At 34.2% G+C, this 21,156-nt stretch overlaps 1 protein-coding gene across 2 annotated transcripts in view; it reads left to right on the top strand.

Annotated features, from left to right (window-relative positions):
- The window catches only part of LOC120350616 (probable phospholipid-transporting ATPase 4), a 101,420-nt gene that overhangs the window by 29,093 nt on the left and 51,171 nt on the right, over positions 1-21,156 (top strand). The window lies entirely within an intron of this gene.

Genomic DNA, 21,156 nt, shown 5'->3' with positions numbered 1-21,156 from the left:
GAGCATATTCGTGTCTTTAAAACTGTTCTCGTTCTCAATTTTCAACTCTCATAGAGAAAGTTTCTCCTCAGGTTATAACGGATCGTAACCTGCACTAGAAAAATGAAGGAAACTCTTTTTTCCGTTTTTATGACTTCTGAAATGATTGTTTTAAAGACCTGATCTGTCTCGTTTCAAGTAGCACGTAGACTTTAATTATGAAAATAATAATTGGAAAATTGTGGAGTTTTCCCTCCCAGCAATGGCGTCGATGATCTTAGTATATTGTGTCTTTGTGTGTGTAAATACAATAAATGAAAATAGTAATATTGGTCAAGATCCATGCCATAAATGAGATGACACGTTTTAGCTCCATCAACTTCTTCATATGCTTCTGTTGTTCAAAATTGTGTTCCAATTTAGTTCCAATTCAAAAATAGTTGATTAGAATTGGCCTTACTACTCTATCTCTCTCTCTCTCTCTCGCTTCGTTTCTGATTATAAATTCAATCATATCATATCGTATCGTAATTCGTTTACAATCACATCCCTCATACTTTGCTCAAACTTTTCATTCACTACTCCAAATTGCATCAATCCATTCATTATTTGTAACGTGTAAATGTTTGCGAGTTTGTTAAACTCTCAATTTATTCATGAATTGGAGTGAAATCTCGTGATTTGAAGTCGTTACAATGGGGTTCTATTGGGAAGGGTAGTTGGTGATTGGCGTTCAGGGGTGGAGATGACCTTTAGTGAAGAATATTTATTGTTGGTGGCATGTTGTCTGTCTGATTGTTGAATATTACACTCATCTTCTCCGAGTAAACACTAAAATATTCAACAGTGTTTTGTACATAAATGTGAATAGCTTGGCATTCTAGTCAAACTAACTCCAATCATATTCGTGGTCGAGTGGACAATACTGTCCAAACTTTGCCACGCTATCAAATGTAGAAGTCTTTTAATTTCATATTTTATTAAATCTTTTTGTGTAGTTGAGAAGTTGATATTGTGGTAATAATTCATATTAAATGAAAAAGACTGAGAAATTGTCAAAAAAACACTGATTCATTGATAATTAGAAAGACTGTTTATCAGAGATTGACAATGGTATGTATGATAACCAAAACCGGTCTTTATAATTATCAATAAATCAGTGGTTTTTTGACAAATTCTCAGTCTTTTTCATCCAATATTTTATTAAATCTTTGTTAAAAAAACACCAATCATTCAATAAATAATCGTCAACCCTCTATGTTTGAAAAAATGTCTCAAAATATTTCACAGCTTGATATTATTTATTAGTAAAAAACATCCAAACACTCCTGATTTATCGGTTCCTCAATTTATTGGTAAGAAAACGATTTGAAATTTTTTTAGTCGACCGAGCGTTAGCGAATTCCCACTTTTGACCTAGGCCAAAATCGTTGCCCGCCTGTTTGTTCCATAGAATATTCAATAGAATTTTAGATTGAAGGTCAGAATAGTGAGAAGAATATGGGAGTGAAATTATTGGAATATGGGAATGTTGTGAAAAGAAATGGATGAAATCAAAAGGATCTCAGAATCTAACTCTTCACTCATTCTTCTTCTCTTTATTACTCTTCTTCTTCTTCTTCTTCTTCATCTTCTTCTTCTTCTTCTTCTTCTTCTTCTTCTTCTTCTTCTTCTTCTTCTTCTCTTCTCCTTACATCCAAGGTTTAGGCTATAACGCCAGTTCCGACTCACAAAAGCTTCAAATTTTCAACAAATATATACTTTGAACTATTATACAAACCGAGTTCGATGGCCAACGAAATTTACCCACTCCTTCGTCCTTTTTCAGGATACAACAGGATAACAGTATAAGTGCATAACAATTTTTGTGGCTTATCATTCAGCTGACTTGTTATTTGTATTTTTAGAGTTATCCTCTACGTCCTGCATGCGCCAACAGGTGATTCTGACTCTGAATTTTTCATCCCTGCGGGAGAAAGAGGTACAATCGGGAATTAGTCTCAGGAAGCGTACAGGTATTCCCAGTTACTAGTGACATCTACCGCTAGAAGTGAGAACTACACCAGTAGGCGTTCCAACTGACCAATCAGAAGAGAGCATAGGGAGCTGGGAGGCGTGGCTTGCTGCCATTGGTCCGTTATTCCATCATTCCCATTCTTATCCACACACACTTACTCTCTATTACGCTCTCGCTCACTCTCTCTCTCTCTCTCGGTCGTGTGCTGATAAGAAGGATATTATTTTATATCCTTCTTAGAGAATCGACAATTATTTGTTGAAACACCGCCGATTTATGAAGTTACATTACAACTTTATAATCGTTATTCTAATTGCATTTAATATTTATTCTCATTGATTAATTTTTTATACTTTGTAAAATTCGTTGAGTAATTAGCATTACCCTCATTCAATGTAAAAGCCAGTAAATATTGTAACATACACAAATAAAGAAATCTAATCTAATCTCTCTTAGTAGAGTGTTGATGGAAAGGATGGGTAGATGTCAAACAAAGAGACCGTAGAAGACTGAAAATCAGTCCTCAAAGTTCGCAGGCCTCGCCTGTTGTGTCCCCGGAAAGGATATTCTTGAATATATTTTTCCAATCAATTCCCTTACTCATTACAAGTATAGAGTAACCTATATTGATTCTCACATAATTATTAAAATTTGCGGACTTCAAAATCAGCAAAATAGATCATGAGCGAGCTATACAGCCCTGGGAGCTGGTATTAAACACTAGCATTAAAAGAAGTTTCTTCAAATCAATTGAAGTTTCTTCAGTGTTTATTTATTCATTTATTCACCATTTACAATCAACTTGAGGACAAAGAAACAGACTACAGTCCAAAACTTCTTTTCATTCCTATTTCATAAAATAAATTGTCCAAATAAAGGTTATGTGCGACTTTTCAATTCCTCTCTAAATTCCTCATTGAAACAAAACACAAACACTTGAAACAATTAGTTTTGAATTTAGAAAGATTAAGATCCTAATTGATAACAAAATGCCTTCCACTTAGCACTCAAAACTGTAAAATAAATATTAATTTGAAATATTTTTTTCTGAAAATTAAAACAATCTTCTCCACTAGAAGCATAGCTGAAAAAAGAAATGTTGAATTATTTTAATACAGTGTTGGAAAATGAATAATAATTGTCCTTGCAAGAGATAAGCATACAGGATAGTGTAGATATACTGACGTAATACATTGTTGGAAAAAGTACGATAATGTATTAATCTCAAATAAACTACCGTGAAAATGTGCAGGATACTGCACTATTTCAATTATTGGCATTGAAACATAACTTATCATGTTCACCTTTTGAAGATTCAATTTTCAAGGAGAATTATAATTATTTGGCTGATTGTTAGTGTAGAGATGATTCACCTGCTGAACCTTATTTCCTTGTCGGCATCAGTAGTTCCTAGAATCGTTGAATCAGACATTCTTAGTCATTCAAACATGAGACAATGACCTGATAGTTTTTTTCCTCTAGAGAGACGTTTCAGTTATCAAACGGCCGCTCCTATATTAAGATTAGAGTAGAGTTCAAACTCAAAGTACAGAGTACTTTAAGTAAAGAGTAGAGTGCAAACTCACATGTTACATCCAGACCAGGCCAGACAAGCTCAAGGAGAATCAGTGAGTTATGTATTATCATAGAGAAACAATAGCGTAAGTAGATATCCCATGGTATAGGGCGTTTATGTCGCAACTTCTACTGTTATCTCAAGCTGATTACTGTTAATTATTGTCGAATTTTACTGTTTTGTTGAGGTGAGAGTGTATAAGCGGCACCATATGAGAGACTACCACTGTCATACAGCTTCACGGGAAAGAATTACATGAACTTTCGGCTTGAGATAACAGTAAAAGTTGCGACATAAACGCCCTATACCATGGGATATCTACTTATGCTATTGTTTTTCTATGGTATTATTTTCTCCTTAGTGGTCTGGTGAAAAACGCTATTCAATGTTGTTGATCTTGTGTTACAGTTGTTACTAATTTGGGAGTAGTTCCTGTAAAATAACTATTGATATGTCATCAAAGTTGTAAGCTTGTTGCTTTCTGGATGATTTTAAAAATTATCTAACGACCTCTAGCTTTTTGCTATGCAGACCTCTAGCTTTTTGCTTTATACTGAACTATAATATCTATCTCTTCCAACTCTATATTTTAACTCTCTTCGAGAAACTTTTCGAGAAATGACAATAATTCTTCTCAATTGAAAGAATAAGACGTTATACAATCAACAACAATTATTCTCTAATATAACTGTTTACTAGTACTAGGAATAACGATAAATTTTTTTCTATCCTAAATTAATACTTCAAGTCATTTTACAAAAAAATCTTGTAATAGCTTCTCCTTGTTTTAAATTAGTTCATTCATAATAACTGCACAAAATTGATATAGGTATTAATCTTTTCCACGTTCACTAAGCACTCCTGGAGATTTACACCAGATCAGTTGGCTTTTTCATTTTCAATCTCCTCGTCAATGTTGAGTTCTCCAAAAGCTGGATTGCCTCAACGAGTCTCACAAGTCTCTATTTTGAATCTCTTCGAAACACTTTTGAGAAATAACAATAATTCTTCTCAATTGAAAGAATAAGACGTTATACAATAAACAACAGTTCAGCTGAAGATCTGGTATGTGTTTCCATGATACCTGGTTCTGTAATCTGGTCTGATTTTGAACTAATTGACCGAGTGAAGTGAGGTCTAAGATTCAAGTCGACGGTTTGGCATTTCTCTTAATGTTTATATGTTTTTATGTTGCGCATTTACGGCGAAACGCGGTAATAGATTTTCATGAAATTTGACAGGTATGTTCCTTTATAAATTGCGCATCGACGTATATACAAGGTTTTTGGAAATTTTGCATTTCAAGGATAATATAAAAGGAAAAAGGAGCCTCCTTCATACGCCAATATTACTGTAAAAAACAGACTATAGAATTATTCATCATAAATCAGCTGTCTAGTGGACTATAATACTACCCATTCAAAAACATCGCACATCTTGAAAATGTATCTTTCCATCAACGTTAGTAGACAGTTGACTATTTATAATACTACCCGTTCAAAAACATCGAACATCTTGAAAATGTATCTTTCCATGAACGTTGTAGACAGTTGCAGCCAGACCTGATAACAGTGCTCACACTCACATTCCGGGACGAAACGTCACGGTACGATAGGACAGAAAGCTCTATATTTATTTAGAATTTTTTCTAGACATTTTAAATTGATAAATTATTTATTAATTTTTGAGAAAACATAACAACAGGTCAATGTAACTTACTGTGCGCGAGGTCTACTGTTAACAGAACTACTTGTATAGTGGCATCGACAACATCAACGTCTTATTGTTTCAAGTATGGAGAATGAATTACTCAAAATCTCTTCCCATACAATCAATAATTCATAATTCAATTATTATCAACAATTAATAATTCTTTTGGCTAAGTCATTGTGTCTGGAACAGGGTGTGAAGGGTTCTGGAAGGGACTTAAATGATTTGTCTAGTAATTACATCGAAGAGGTCATCGAACGCTCGAGAAGTGCCAAAGTGTCAAGTTCAGACGTTGAACTCCATCACACATTATTGATGTCGTAGGGAAGGAAAACCTTGCCACTTGTCTGTGGATCAACTCACAGTGGATTTTCACAGTGTAGGGAGAAAGGAGATTGCTCTAGAACCAGGAATTACCACGATAGTGGATTTAAGACATCAACATATTGCTTATGATTGCTTATGATATTGCTTTCCTTGTTAGATTTTGATTCTCAGAATGTAGGGGGAAAGGAGATTGTTTATTCCTTACTAGCAGTTAACCCGTGCTCCGCAAGGGTCTGATTAAAAACTTGGCAAACTGAAAACTGGTCGTACTGCAATCTTGACGAATCTAAAATAGGCTTATAACCATCCTCGGTAAATTAAGAATCTTTATGCAAATTTCAAGATTAATCAGTCCAGTAGTTCAGACGTGATGATGTGTCAGTCATGTATTTCCCATCCCATATGTGATAGCCAATTTTTCCATTATTATATAATATATAACTGAAGAAGACATAATACTTGAAAACCTAACAGTATCATATTGATTTTTTTCAATACATCAATTTTAGTATCGATTAGATCCTCCACAATTTTGATCAAGCAGCCTTTTGTTTCCCCAATTCCCCCCAAAATACCTACAATATTCGTTTCACTCCGAATTTGTGCTGTCTGATAGTACATCATAACTGAAGAATATAAATTATTACTAATTTAATTGTTATCTGTTCATGTTTTGTTTATGAATTCCAATGATACAGCGTGAAACCCATGTCCATTTCATTTGTACTGGTTGCAAAATTTTACATTAAATAATTTTTTGATGAAATCCAATTTCAATCATAATGCAAACAATTTCCTTGAAAAATTATTTATAATAATACGTTTCGAGGGAAAAATCAAGAACAAAAAAAATGGAAGAATCGGGGACTCGAACCGAGAAACCTTCGCTCTGAAGTCGAGTACTCTACCGCTAGACCACGACACCGCTGAAATAATACGTCTTGTAACAAATGTTATTACCTCCTCATAAAAAAACACATTTTACAACAATGGAACAATGTAAGCCGTATTAACTTGATGTCCCGTGAATGAATTTTAAACTTAAATTCTGAAAAATCTAGAAGGAAAATTGAAATTTTGGCTTCGAGGTGCAAGAGATTGATATTTTTAGAATCTATGTGCAAAATTTGGAGATCTAAATCATTCCCGTTTTTCCGGTATGCAATCCACAAATTGACATTTTTTGATGCGAACAAACACAACCCTACTCTCTCTTATTATATAGATTGATTCATACAACAAGTAAAGAATAAGGTAACCTTGTACTATTCCTCTCCCAAATTCAGATTGCTCTAGAATCAGGAATTGTCACGATAGTGAGTTTAAGAAATGAACATATTGCTTATGATATTGCTTTCCTCGTTAGGTTTTGATTCTCACAGTGTAGGGAGAAAGGAGATTGCTCTAGAATCATGAATTACCACGATTGTAGGTTAAAGACATCAGCATTATATTGCTTACGGTATTACTTTCCTTGTTAGATTTTGATAGAAGTTCTTCAGCGACTTCTATCAGAAATAGCTGTATAAATTGGTTATTCTATGCTTCTAGACTATAGTGAGGTCCAGCTTATTAAGCCACTGGCTATAAGATAGGACAACAGCGTTGCCGATTCTCTGCCGAATAGATGATTCCGTAATACTTTATTCTTTAATACTTTATTTAGTTCATTATTGTTTGAAATAATCAGTCATATCTTATTCGTCATGAAAATATATTTTTCATTGATCTAATAATAAATTTTCATGATTGATATTTAAAGGTGCGTACAGATTTACGCGCCGCGAACATGAGCAATTCACTTTTGATCAGCTGATGCCAAGCTTTTTATATCTACCTTTACATACCTACCAAATTTGAAATGTTAAGTCATATTTTTATCATATGTTAGGACGATCCAGTCGGGGGTCCAGACTATACGTCTGGCTAAACGGATATGGCGAGCGAAGCGAGCCTGACGCCTAGTAATATAATATTCTTAGGAATAGCTCTGATTGAAGTAGCAGTACCCAATCACTTTTTCCGCGATAAATCAGGACCTCCTAAATAGGTATTTAGGAGGTACTGGATAAATTGGTATTTAGGAGGTCCTGGATAAATGCATTTCAATCTTCATCTTGGTGCCAACCAAACAAAGTCAACTCAACTTAATGCCAACCTGACAAAATTTTCAATTTAGTTACCAGAACAACTGTTTCGAAGAGGTACTCTCTCTAGATTATAGTTCTATATTAACATATGGTGTGGACATTTCATATTTTAAGATATTGGAATAAGAAGAATATACATGCTAAAAGACGAACTTTAAACCCTTAAAAACCACCCTTAGAGTTGAAATATCGCTAAAAGATTTCTTAGTGCGCCTCTAAAGGGCCAACTGAACATACCTACCAAATTTGAACGTTTTTGGTCCGGTAGATTTTTAGTTCTGCGAGTGAGTGAGTGCCATTTCGCTTTTATATATATATATATATATATATATATATATATATATATATATAGATAGATAGATAGAAGTTAAAAAGATATAGTATAGTATTAATTTAAAATCAATCACTGTATGGACTACTTTATTAAAATTAATAAAAACAATTTTAAACATGTAGTACCCTTTTTATTTAAAACATTTTAAAACTTTGAAACATTTCAACGACTTAAGTTTCAGCCTTTGAAATGGACAAAGTAGGTCGAAACTATATAGTATTATATAGTATAGTGTACAGTAGATATCTATCTACTTCAATATACATGAAAATAGTAACAACTGCACTGCTGACGGATGTTAAACAACATTTCAGAATAATTTGTCACTTTCAGCTTCATGAATGTGTTTTCACGATTTCTTTACAAAACGACTGAAGCGGAAACGTATGTATCAGATTGCGTTTGAATATGTATTATGTATGAAGAAGCTGCTTTGGATGCGGCATGGATTTAAACGCGGACAAGTCTACAACACAGCACACTAGATTGAATTTCACGACTTCTTTCAGCAATGAATATTGTTCCAGGGTTTGAGTGCGGGACCTGCGCCTCAAAATTTGTGTGTTTAGTGGGAGGGGGTGTTCATTATTTGCAAGAATGGGGTAGTTTCGTATTCGCAGTAAAAGAGGGAATGGGATCAATTGTATGTAAATGAACCGCGCTCCTCTATCCTACCCGATGTATCCGGCTAAGTTTTGCATTCCTTGACCTTCTAATAACTTCTCCTCAACCCCTGATCATCCCGCTCTGCCTTTTGTTTGGTTGGACTACTACCGATTTTGCCATAAGACTCAACTATGCCTCGAAATACATTCTTTTGGCATTGACTTGTTCAGTTCGTTCCGCGCTACCGTTGAGCTAACTTCTCGTTTGTGTGTTCAATTCTGTTTATTTTCCTAGTAGCTCTCTTATTCTGATGTAACCATCTATCATTTGTTATCGTCATTGACTGACGATATCCCTATACCTCTATCTCTACCTATATTAGTCCAGTCAATATAGACATGAAAAAGGGGGTGTGCTTGCAATTTATATTGTAGTTCTGATTCTCTAATATATTATTTGGATACATAAGAGAAGTCCAGAACCAATTTCTTCATGCAAAATTTTCAATTTAGTTACCAGAACAACTGTTTCGAAGAGGTACTCTCTCTAGATTATAGTTCTATATTAACATATGGTGTGGACATTTCATATTTTAAGATATTGGAATAAGAAGAATATACATGCTAAAAGACGAACTTTAAACCCTTAAAAACCACCCTTAGAGTTAAAATATCGCTAAAAGATTTCTTAGTGCGCCTCTAAAGGGCCAACTGAACATACCTACCAAATTTGAACGTTTTTGGTCCGGTAGATTTTTAGTTCTGCGAGTGAGTGAGTGCCATTTCGCTTTTATATATATATATATATATATATATATATATATATATATATATAGATAGATAGATAGAAGTTAAAAAGATATAGTATAGTATTAATTTAAAATCAATCACTTGTATGGACTACTTTATTAAAATTAATAAAAACAATTTTAAACATGTAGTACCCTTTTTATTTAAAACATTTTAAAACTTTGAAACATTTCAACGACTTAAGTTTCAGCCTTTAAAATGGACAAAGTAGGTCGAAACTATATAGTATTATATAGTATAGTGTACAGTAGATATCTATCTACTTCAATATACATGAAAATAGTAACAACTGCACTGCTGACAGATGTTAAACAACATTTCAGAATAATTTGTCACTTTCAGCTTCATGAATGTGTTTTCACGATTTCTTTACAAAACGACTGAAGCGGAAACGTATGTATCAGATTGCGTTTGAATATGTATTATGTATGAAGAAGCTGCTTTGGATGCGGCATGGATTTAAACGCGGACAAGTCTACAACACAGCACACTAGATTGAATTTCACGACTTCTTTCAGCAATGAATATTGTTCCAGGGTTTGAGTGCGGGACCTGCGCCTCAAAATTTGTGTGTTTAGTGGGAGGGGGTGTTCATTATTTGCGAGAATGGGGTAGTTTCGTATTCGCAGTAAAAGAGGGAATGGGATCAATTGTATGTAAATGAACCGCGCTCCTCTATCCTACCCGATGTATCCGGCTAAGTTTTGCATTCCTTGACCTTCTAATAACTTCTCCTCAACCCCTGATCATCCCGCTCTGCCTTTTGTTTGGTTGGACTACTACCGATTTTGCCATAAGACTCAACTATGCCTCGAAATACATTCTTTTGGCATTGACTTGTTCAGTTCGTTCCGCGCTACCGTTGAGCTAACTTCTCGTTTGTGTGTTCAATTCTGTTTATTTTCCTAGTAGCTCTCTTATTCTGATGTAACCATCTATCATTTGTTATCATCATTGGTTGACGATATCCCTATACCTCTATCTCTACCTATAATTATTAGTCCAGTCAATATAGACATGAAAAAGGGGGTGTGCTTGCAATTTATATTGTAGTTCTGATTCTCTAATATATTATTTGGATACATAAGAGAAGTCCAGAACCAATTTCTTCATGCAAAATTTCCTTGTGCTAGATAAAGGGTGGCCCAAAAACCTCGCATTTTCGGCTCATTTTCCAGTTTTCAGCTATTTCTGCCAAATCTCGAAATCGGACAGAAATCGCCTTGACGAGACGAGAAGAATGAAGTTTAGTTCGATGAAATCTGAGCATTGTGTCAAAAGTTAAAAGTGTTTGAAATTTTGATCCTTGAGGTGTCCTTAAGCGCGCCTCTCCACTAGGAAATACTGAAATGGAGAGCATCTAACGGGTGATTCTCATAGAACATAATCTCATGAACTCATGTCATTGTGCGAAATATCAATGTGAGGACAATGTAGTTGGTGATGATTGTTGAAGCTGAAAATTAGGTGTTTTTCACAATACAAGGAGCATTGTTGTCAGGTGTACCTGGAAATCTTTATGAGATAGAGCGCTCTACCTGATCCTCAGATTGTAGAGTTCAAAAATACGACAAGAGATTTTGAATCATATATCTAAATGGTAACAATCGGAAGATATTGTTGATCAAAAACTAAAATTCATTAAAATTGATTTCCCTTCAAATTTTGCTCATTTTTGAAAAATCTTAACTCAGTACTCATTGGAGATAGAGAGTTCCGAATGATCTCATTTTATTCATAATTTTATAATCTAAAAAAAAGGCAAGAGCAAATTTTTCTGTCCGATTACGAGATTTGGCAGAAATAGCTGAAAACTGGAAAATGAGCCGAAAATACGAGGTTTTTGGGCCACCCTGTATCTAGCACAAGGAAATTTTGCATGTAGACATTGGTTCTGGACTTCTCTTATGTATCCAAATAATATATTAGAAAATCAGAACTACAATATAAAGTGCATGCACCAATGTATATAGTGACTGGACTATATCTCGATTTCTCTATTTGTCTCGATATCTCTTGACGATTGGTTGACATCTATCTCTATCATTGTTTGTTTCTATCTCTATCTCTGTCATTGGTTGTTTACATTGTTCAATCATCGAATCTAATCTTTACCATTTTAAAATTAATCACATATTTGCTTTTGATTAACCAACGGAAACCACTTCCTCCACACTTGTAAAATCACCATTGTTAGTCGAAAATCACCATCAGGGATGGAAGTCGAATTATATCTTGTGCAGAGGCCTGCCATGCAATGTATTATGTGTGTCATTGTATGTTATTTGTCGCTATCTCTTTGACGAGAACAAGTACTTATTGATTGTGTAATCTTTTCTTGTAATTATGACAATCAATATTTTGTAAAATTTTCCCAGATTAGTCTGTAAACATCACAATTATGTTTACGATAATTTAAAGTTTCATACATTATTATTGTGAAAATTCATAATTTTACTGGAAGTAAACTCAAAACTGAATATCGATTAAATCTCAGGCTGTTGGGAAACCTTGTAGTAAAAATATTTTGTTGAAAATGTTGTCTTCCAAAGATGTTGAGTTCAACGATGCATTATTGATGTAGCAGGTTCATCTCATTGTTGAATTCTTTGAATCTTATTTGACATAAATTACTGAACAATATTACTAGCTCCAATCGACCTCTGTTTCATTATAAGAGTCTGCATTCTGTTTTTTATTTATTTAATTATTAGGTTAGCACAAACAATACAATGATCGGAAAAGAAAAAAACAGGCTATTGCCCAACACTTTTTCAATTTCCTAATTTAGTTTCAAATTGTCCAAATATTATACATAGGTTATGTCCATTTCAATTTTCTACACCAAATCACAATCTGAGAATATAGATTAGAATAAAGCAAACAATTTTAAATTTGGATAGATTGAAAGTAAAACTCTTGTAATAACATGAAACAAACTTTAAATTCACAAAATAAAGAATAGAACCACTTGAATTTTGATCTCGAAAATATCACTTATCCTGATAGTACTCCATAGTTTTCTCTACAGGCTACACAGACTACTTTACATGCTAAATGCCTACTTTCAAAGAGATCCTCCAGGATAGTCAATCAATGTTTCACATATTTATAATTATTCATGCAGTGCAATTCCAGAAGTTTTTTAATTAGATCTCGAGCTTGAAACGACATAGGTTAAATTTTGGTTTACTTAAATTGAGGTTAAACTGTGTCAACGGTACTGTTTACTAACTTGGAAACTGTGTAACTGTGGGAAAAATGAATGACATCTTTATTACAAGTGATATTGATATACTGTATTCATTCATGAATGCTGTCCAAGCACGAATTCCCATCACAATAATTGGCTTTGTATTTTCAAATCATTCAACGAGTCTTTGCATCAACAAACATTCATCACAAAGTCCTTCCCTCCAATTATTTCTGATCATTTAAGTATAGTATTGACGTTATTGTTATAAACTATGAAAAATCCAAATATTGCACCAGAATACATTGACACCATTCATTTTAGAGTATTTCGTAACCGTTGCCGTAACCGTGAACAGCTCTCATTAATTTTTTGTTATCTCAAGTTTCTTATCATTGTATTTTAGAGTTAAAACGCCTCGCATTTGTTTGTAAATCTACAGAACAACAATGAAAAAGTCACGAAGTCTTTTTCTATTTGAAGATCCATGCACAGAACTATTGTGAGTATGACCTAGTTCATTGTTAGTTTACAGCCAAATATATTTCAGAATCTTGAAACACAAAAAAAAAATGAAAATACTTTGGTGAAATGTAATTCAACGTTCGTTAATTTATAAAATAATGCAATTTGTTAAGTGATGAGAGGGATCAGTGCAATATTAAGATGCGTACAGATTTATGTGCCGCGAACATGAGCAATTCACTTTTAATCAGCTTTTTATATCTGTATTTTACCGTTTCTGTAAAAATACATATATAATCAGCTGATTAAAAGTAAATTGCTCATGTTCGCGTATATCTGTACGCACCTTTAGATCTTGAAAACTTGTCAAATTTGAAAATCGATAAAAGACAAATTTTTGATTTGTTAATTACTATTGATTTCCTACTACAAAATTGAGTATAGTTCAACCAATACCTACTATTACTTCTTATTTCGCTTGCCTATCGCCAGTAGATCATCGATCTACATGTGATGACGTCATAGTTTATCAAAGCTTCAGTTGTGGGGCCTGAAGTAATAGTAGGTATTGGTTCAACTCACATTTCTGAAAACTATCAACATTAATTAAAGTAATTACCATTAAATAAAGTCTGGTTCTCATGGAATTTGATATAATTGAACCAATTATAGTGACCAAATTAATTACTTCCAATTTAACAGTTTTGAAATTATACTCAAACTCGATCAAATAATTCGTTATTGGTTTGGATGATGGTTTATGTAAAGCAACGACTATTATTTGTTATCGACCTTCATATATGGAAATGTTGCTAAATCAGATTAAATTTTCCCAGTCATTGAATCTATTCTGCACATTTTACCATTATTGTTTTGTGCTTATCCCAATCATAAATAAAAACCCTCCCATTCAGTAGATTGAAACACCCTGATTAATGAATCTTAATTATCAAGTTAAACCTTTCATCAGTTTATCAAGAAGGCTCGCCATTTTATTGTCTTTTTTCTTTAGGGTTACTTCTAATATAAGTGAAAATATAAATCTCAGTACCCTTTTGAATTATATTGACACAATCATGTTTCGGCCACTAATGCCATTTTCAAGAGTCAAAATGGCATTAGAAGCCGAAACATGTTGTGTCAATCTAATTCAAAGGTGTATTGAGATTTAAATTTTCATTAATTTAATTATTTTTTAAATTTATTTCATTAATTTGATTATTTTATCTTAATTTAATTAATTTTCATTAATTTAACTTGTCATATTTTTCCATTTTATATTTTCCACTTGATTACCTCAATTCGATCAAAATTCTTCTTCTATATTTTGAAGTGTTGGTGTACAACAATATTTTAATCGTGTACCATGTTGGTAATTATTTTTTTTAAAATCAACCTGTTCTATTCCTGAAATAACGAAAGTGTCATGGCGATAATGAAATAATGAAAGTGAAGAAGAAAGAATACATTGTTATACTTTTGATCAAGGATTGATACTCTATTGATTGTAAAGGATTCGGAAACATCAAAGGCGAATAGAACGGGAGAAAGGGTAGAATTTCCGTTGTAATTTTGATGAAGGTTATGCGCCCACAATCAGTGTCAAGGCTGGTCTATAGGCAATAAGGGTGGATGGAGCGGAGGCATTGATTGCTGAATGGCCCCGCTAATGCATGTCTGATGGCTTCCACACGCTTCCACTGGAAACCCTTCAACAAACTTATCACGTGGAAATTCTCTCTACATTTCATGCAAATTAGAAAACTGTCATTGTTAGTCTCCTTCGTTTAAAACATAATTGACCGAGCGAAGTGAGGTCTAAGATTCAAGTCGACGGATTGGCATTTCTCTTAATGTTCAAATGTTTATATGTTGCGCATTTACGGCGAAACGCGGTAATAGATTTTCATGAAATTTGGCAGGTATGTTCCTTTTTTAATCGCGCGTCGACGTATATACAAGGTTTTTGGAAATTTTGCATTTCAAGGATAATATAAAAGGAAAAAGGAGCCTCCTTCATACGCCAATATTTGAGTAAAAATCAGACTATAGAATTATTCATCATAAATCAGCTGACAAGTGATTACACAGATGTGTGGAGAAGCCAGTCTATTGCTGTATTTCCATAAGGTCTATTGTTTCAATCAGGTACTTGTGGATGAGAATACTGCGTGAGGTCTACTGTTCACAGAACTACTAGTGTAGCTTATACAAATTGAGATATTGCGTGATACCCAATTATTTCTATCGAATTGCACATTGTGACAGGATATCATTTATTACCAGATGTAAGGATTTATCATTGTTTGGAAACACATCAGTTATTTATCATGAACAGAAGCTATATTTTCTATTATAGTTCTAGATATATGCTGTTGTGTTCCGTATGTGTGTAATGATGTGTAATATATCATTAATGTATTGATGTGTAATGTGTATCATTATCGTTCAACTCAAGCCCTAGTAAATTCATGTATTGTCGTTTATTGTATTGAAGTTCATGTATAATCTTGAATCTTTTCTATTTAAGTGATAATAATGTTGAATATCTGTTCTATTTTTGATTTTGAAGTATCTTAAATTTGAAAATCTTCTTTGTGAACATATTAAAAATGGGGGAGTCCGATGGTAGTAAGCATTCAAAAGGCACACCAGTGTTTAATGTTAAGTCGGGCCTAGGCCACAAACTCAAGTTCTGTCGTAAATTTGTCAAACTCTTTAAATAAGGATGATATAATTCAAGGACTGAAAATTTTGTGAAGTGAAGAACTACAAGACTTAACCTACTTATTGTTTATTGTTTTTGAAGGGACGGATCCAAAGGTTCAAAGAACCCCACACGTCAAACCGAAGCTTATTGTGTTCCCAAGTAGTATGTTAGTTAGGCAAACCAATACCTATGTCCTTTACAAGAACCAGGGGGTTTTCCCTATACTAACATTCCATTCATCACGTGGTTGCAATCCTCGTTGCAATCCAGTGTGATATGCTTGGCAGTCTCTTCAGACTGATTAATCCTCGAGACCTACGTGAGTTCCACTCCTGGCCATTTGTAGGTCCTTCCGCTGAGAGAGGGGACGCCAATTGCCTCTAGGGCGCCCAGCCACCTTCGACTCAGCCTCTTGACCCACATTTGTGCCTGGAGTTTCACCCATCTCTGGTCTCTTGGGTTTTTCCTTTTTCCCCTCCGAAACTCTGAACGACAACTACAGCGACAACTACAAATAGTAGTTACAATACCGTGAATTTTCAATCAATGAATAGTTGATCTGTATCAAAGTATACATTTTTTAATAAATGAATTAATTAAGAATGACATGATTTTTCATGTTTCAGGTGAGTACTATTTTGAATCTGATGGCCGTTCATCATGTGGCTTGGAACCCGGTATGCTATAACTAACACCGTCAAGATAGGTAAATTATGGCTCACATCATTTTAAACTCCTACAGGTCAAAATTTTAGTAAAGTGTAACTTGAAGTCGAAAACTTGACTGAAAAAGGAATTGAGATCTCTTGTTGATGTATAAAGCTCTATGTACTTGGAGCTCTATGTTTGTCTCTAAAATGTTAGTTAAGTGTGTTGAAAATTGAATTGAGAAGCAATAGAGAGCTCTGAATCTAGAATGGATTAATTCAATTTGGTAGATATTATGAATGAATGAGAATAGCTATTTGTATATCTAAAGTGAAAAGTACGACTTTTTCTCCCTGTGGGAAAAAGTTTGAAGCCCGAGGCGAAGCCGAGGGCAACAATTTTCCTAAGGGAGAAAACGTATTTTTCGCTCGTGATGTACACAACATTTTTCCTCCATCTACATTTTTTTATAGAAACTGCAAATCAAATCATTTTAATAACTTACGTTATTGGTGACAATGTTTCCTAACAACATAACCTAAAACCCGGTCGTCTGATTGGCACTGCCGATTGCGCTATCTATCGGCAAAAGTTATAACAGTTATCAGCTGGGCGGCTATCAAAAATGGCTGACTACAGATCACGCGTTTCAGATTTGAATTGCAGATGAATAATATTTTTTGGCTGGTATTTTGAATAGAATAAAATATTTTAAAAATTATATAAATTTTTATCGTCTACTAATAGTAAGTATATAATATCTTACAAACATATATTTCATGAGTTGATAAAATTTCTGGTTGTGGTATTGAATTCAGTTGACTCAATGACAGACACCTCTATTATGCTTCCTCATCTGAGCTTAGACCTTCTAACATATTTCAAATGTAAGTTTTTTAAATAGAGATGCTTCCCATGTTATTTAAATGGAGTCACTTTCCTCCCTAGGGAGTTTTTCTGTTTTTTACTAAAGAGATCGAATGAGTGACACTTTAGTATTATGTTCCAGGGAGTAAAGTAAACACTTTAGACAGTAGGTGGAGGAAAATTATGTTTTCCTCCACCTACTGTCTCAAGAGCCTACTTTACTCCCTGAAACATTATAGTAAAGTGTCACTTTTTCGCTCTCGGTAGGAAAAAACAGAAAATCTCCCTGAAGCGTAAAGTTAACTCTATTTAAATAACATGGGAAGCATCTCTATTTTTAAAACTTACATTAATTTGAGATAGGTTAGAAGGTCTAAGCTCAGATGAGGAAGCATAATTGAGTAGTCATTAAACCAACTAAATTCAATACCTCAAGCAGACATTTGATCAATATATGAAATATATGTTTCATGCTAAAATGATTAAAAACTTCATATCAGTAAACTATAAAAATGTATAAATATTTTTTTTATATTCCATGTTATTCAAAATACCAACCAACGAATATTCCTCATTAACTAATCAAATTTGAGACGGGAACTTCATCATAGTGTTGTAGTCAAGTCGGCGGCCATTGTTGTTACAACTTTTGCCGACAGATAGCGCTGTCGGTGGTGAACTGTGTGATTACAAGACAGCTGTTTAATGATTCAATGATTTTATTTAAGCCAAAGTACATCAGTACATAAGCCAGGTCACATACAACATTCATTATTAATAAAATGCAATATTATACAATGTCAGCTTTTAAAAAGTCCAGTGTCTAATTGTCTTTTTGTGATGACTATTTTCAGTATGTCTTACGTATATTAATAATTAATATAATAAGAAATATAATATGTCCACTTCTATTACCAATGTAATATCATTTATGTTATTATCATTATTATAATTATATTAATTTTTAAGTTATGTTGTAACACATTTTACTGGTCACGTAAGTTTTAAAAAAATATTTTATTTGCAGTTTTTATAAAAATGTAGGTGGAGGAAAAATGTTGTGTTCATCACGAGTGAAAAATGTTTTTTCTCCTTCAGGATAATTGTTGCCCTCGGCTTCGTCTCGGGCTTCAAACTTTTCCCTCAGGTAGAAAAAACTGTACTTTTCACTCTAGATATACAAATAACTATTTTTTTGTCATTTTGAAGAAATTTGTGAGTGCAATCAGTAATGCTATCGTTTGCTAAATTTCTGGGTTTGTAAAGCTCAACCACAATGAGTCCTTGTCCAGCATCTACAGACTTTTTATAGGTATCTCACATTTTAGCTATTACAATTTCGTAAAGTAAGAAATAAAAACTTACTGAAAAGTGGCGTAAACCACAATAACATTATTCTGGAGTATTGACTATTTAAAACTCTCCAGGCTAATAATAGAATATGAAGGGCACTAAATTCAAATTTCATTGAATCAAATTCACAATATTTACAAATCATAAGATAAAAAGGTCATACAGCTTGACAAGATTAGAGTAATAAGCTTACAATTATAAAGTAAATAATAGTCCAATTATTAAACAATATAACTTCAGACAAGGATTCGAACATGCTGAACCAGGAGTAATTTGTGAATTTGGATAGGATTGCTGGCAATTCTATGGTATTAATGGTATGATTTAGGCTATCAATAATTCTATTACTAGTAATTCAATTGTATAAATGGTATGAATTACTAGTAATTTGATTATATAAATGGTATGAATTACCAGTAATTTTATTGTACTAATGGTATGAATCACTAGTTATTCTATGGAGTAAATAGTATGAATTACTAGTAATTCTATTGTATAAATGGTATGAATTACTAGTAATTCTATGGTATAAATGGCATGAACTACTAGTAATTCTATGGTATAAATGGTATGAATTACTATAGTAATTCTATGGTATAAATGGTATGAATTACTATAGTAATTCTATGGTATAAATGGTATGATTTTCTAGTAATTCTTCTTCTTCTTCTTCTTCTTCTTTTTCTTGACCCCCTCTGCCGTTACAGCGTAGGGGTACCAGCCTCGGTCCATCTCCTCCATGCAGTCCTATCCTCAGCCATTCTTCTCATATCTCTCATTGTCTTGCCTCTCTCCCTCCCCAATTCCTCCAGATAGCCTTCCCAGTTCATCCTAGGTCTACCTCTCCGTCTCTTTCCTTCCCTCCTAGCCTCCACCACTTCCTTTACTGGGCGACATTCTTGCATTCTAGTGAGGTGTCCAAACCATTTGAGTTGCCTTTCTTTTATGTCTTCCATCAGTGCTCTTCTTCCCACTTCTCCTCTCACTCTCTCATTTCGCCATCTATCATGTCTTGTCTTTCCTATTGCTCTTCTGTGGTACCTCATTTCTGCTGCAGTAACCTTACTCCAGTGTTTCTTGAGGGTTACCCAGCTTTCACTGCCATAAATGAGAGTTGGAGCAAACACACAATTAAATATTCTTTTCTTTGTCGTCATATTTAACTCTCTTTTGCCAACCACGGTGCTGTTCAGTTGGAAATATGCATTCATTGCTTTTTTCACTCTGTTTGCAATTTCTCTATCTAGTTTTCCATCTGCACATATAATTGCTCCCAGATACTCGTACTGGTCTACCTCATCCAGGGCCTTTCCTTTGCATGTTATTCCACAGCTCTCTCTCTCTCTCCCACCGCTACCCTCATAATCTTGCTTTTGCTCGTATTCACCTCCATTGATCTTCTTGACAAAACCTTTTCCCATACGTCAACTGCCTTCTGGAGTTTCCTTGTACTGTCTTCCATCAGAACAATATCATCTGCGAATACCAAGGCCTGTAAGTATACTGGTCTAAGATTTTTATGACCCACTTTCATTTTTGGGGTGTTTCTTTTGCAATACTTTAGTATGCTGTTCATAAAGATTATAAAGAGCAGGGGGCTGAGGCTATCTCCTTGTTTCATACCCTTTCTCATATCAAATTCCTGAGATACCTCCCCATCTATCCTTACCACTCCAACCGTTTTCCTATACAACGTTTGTACTGCTCCTATCAATCTGTCGCTGACTTCCAACTCTCTCATGGCACTCCATATTTCTCTTCTTGGGACCGAATCAAATGCAGCTTTCAGGTCTAAGAATGCCATAAATAGGTCTTTTCCTTCCTCCATATATATCTCCATCACCCTTCTAATTGTACATATGTGGTCCTGGGTTGTCTGTCCTTTCTAAATGCACTCTGCTCCTCTTCCAGTCTTTCCTCCACTTCTCTCCTTAGTCTTTTTTCAATTATCCTGGAATATATCTTTAGTACCACTGAAGATAGACAGATTGCACGGTAGTTGTCACATTCTACAGTTCTTCCTTTTTTTATAAATTGGGATTATTATGTTCTTCTCCCAATCTTTGGGGACCTCATTGCTGTTCCAAACTTTTCTGAATAGTTGCCATAGATACCGCTTGACTCCAGATCCTCCATATTTTATATATTCTGGGGCCACTTCATCCATCCCTGGTGCCTTTCCAATCTTCATATCCTTTATTGCCTCTTCCACTTCCCGCATGCTTATCTCATCATTCTCCTCTTGTGCCTCTGCTCTTCCTCCATCCCGCACTTCCTCACCTTCATCCCCCTCCCATCCAAACTTCTTTTCATAATGCAGTCTCCACGTGGCTACTATTTCCTTGGGCTCTGATATCACCTTCCCTTCTTCATTGGCAATATTCCTTATCTTTTTACCCATTTTTCGTCTCA

The sequence above is a fragment of the Nilaparvata lugens genome, chromosome 3 (genome assembly GCF_014356525.2).
Source record: "Nilaparvata lugens isolate BPH chromosome 3, ASM1435652v1, whole genome shotgun sequence".
In the NCBI taxonomy this organism is placed as follows: domain Eukaryota; kingdom Metazoa; phylum Arthropoda; class Insecta; order Hemiptera; family Delphacidae; genus Nilaparvata; species Nilaparvata lugens.
Note: the sequence above shows the minus strand (reverse complement) of the source record. Positions and strands in the feature narration are given on the sequence as shown.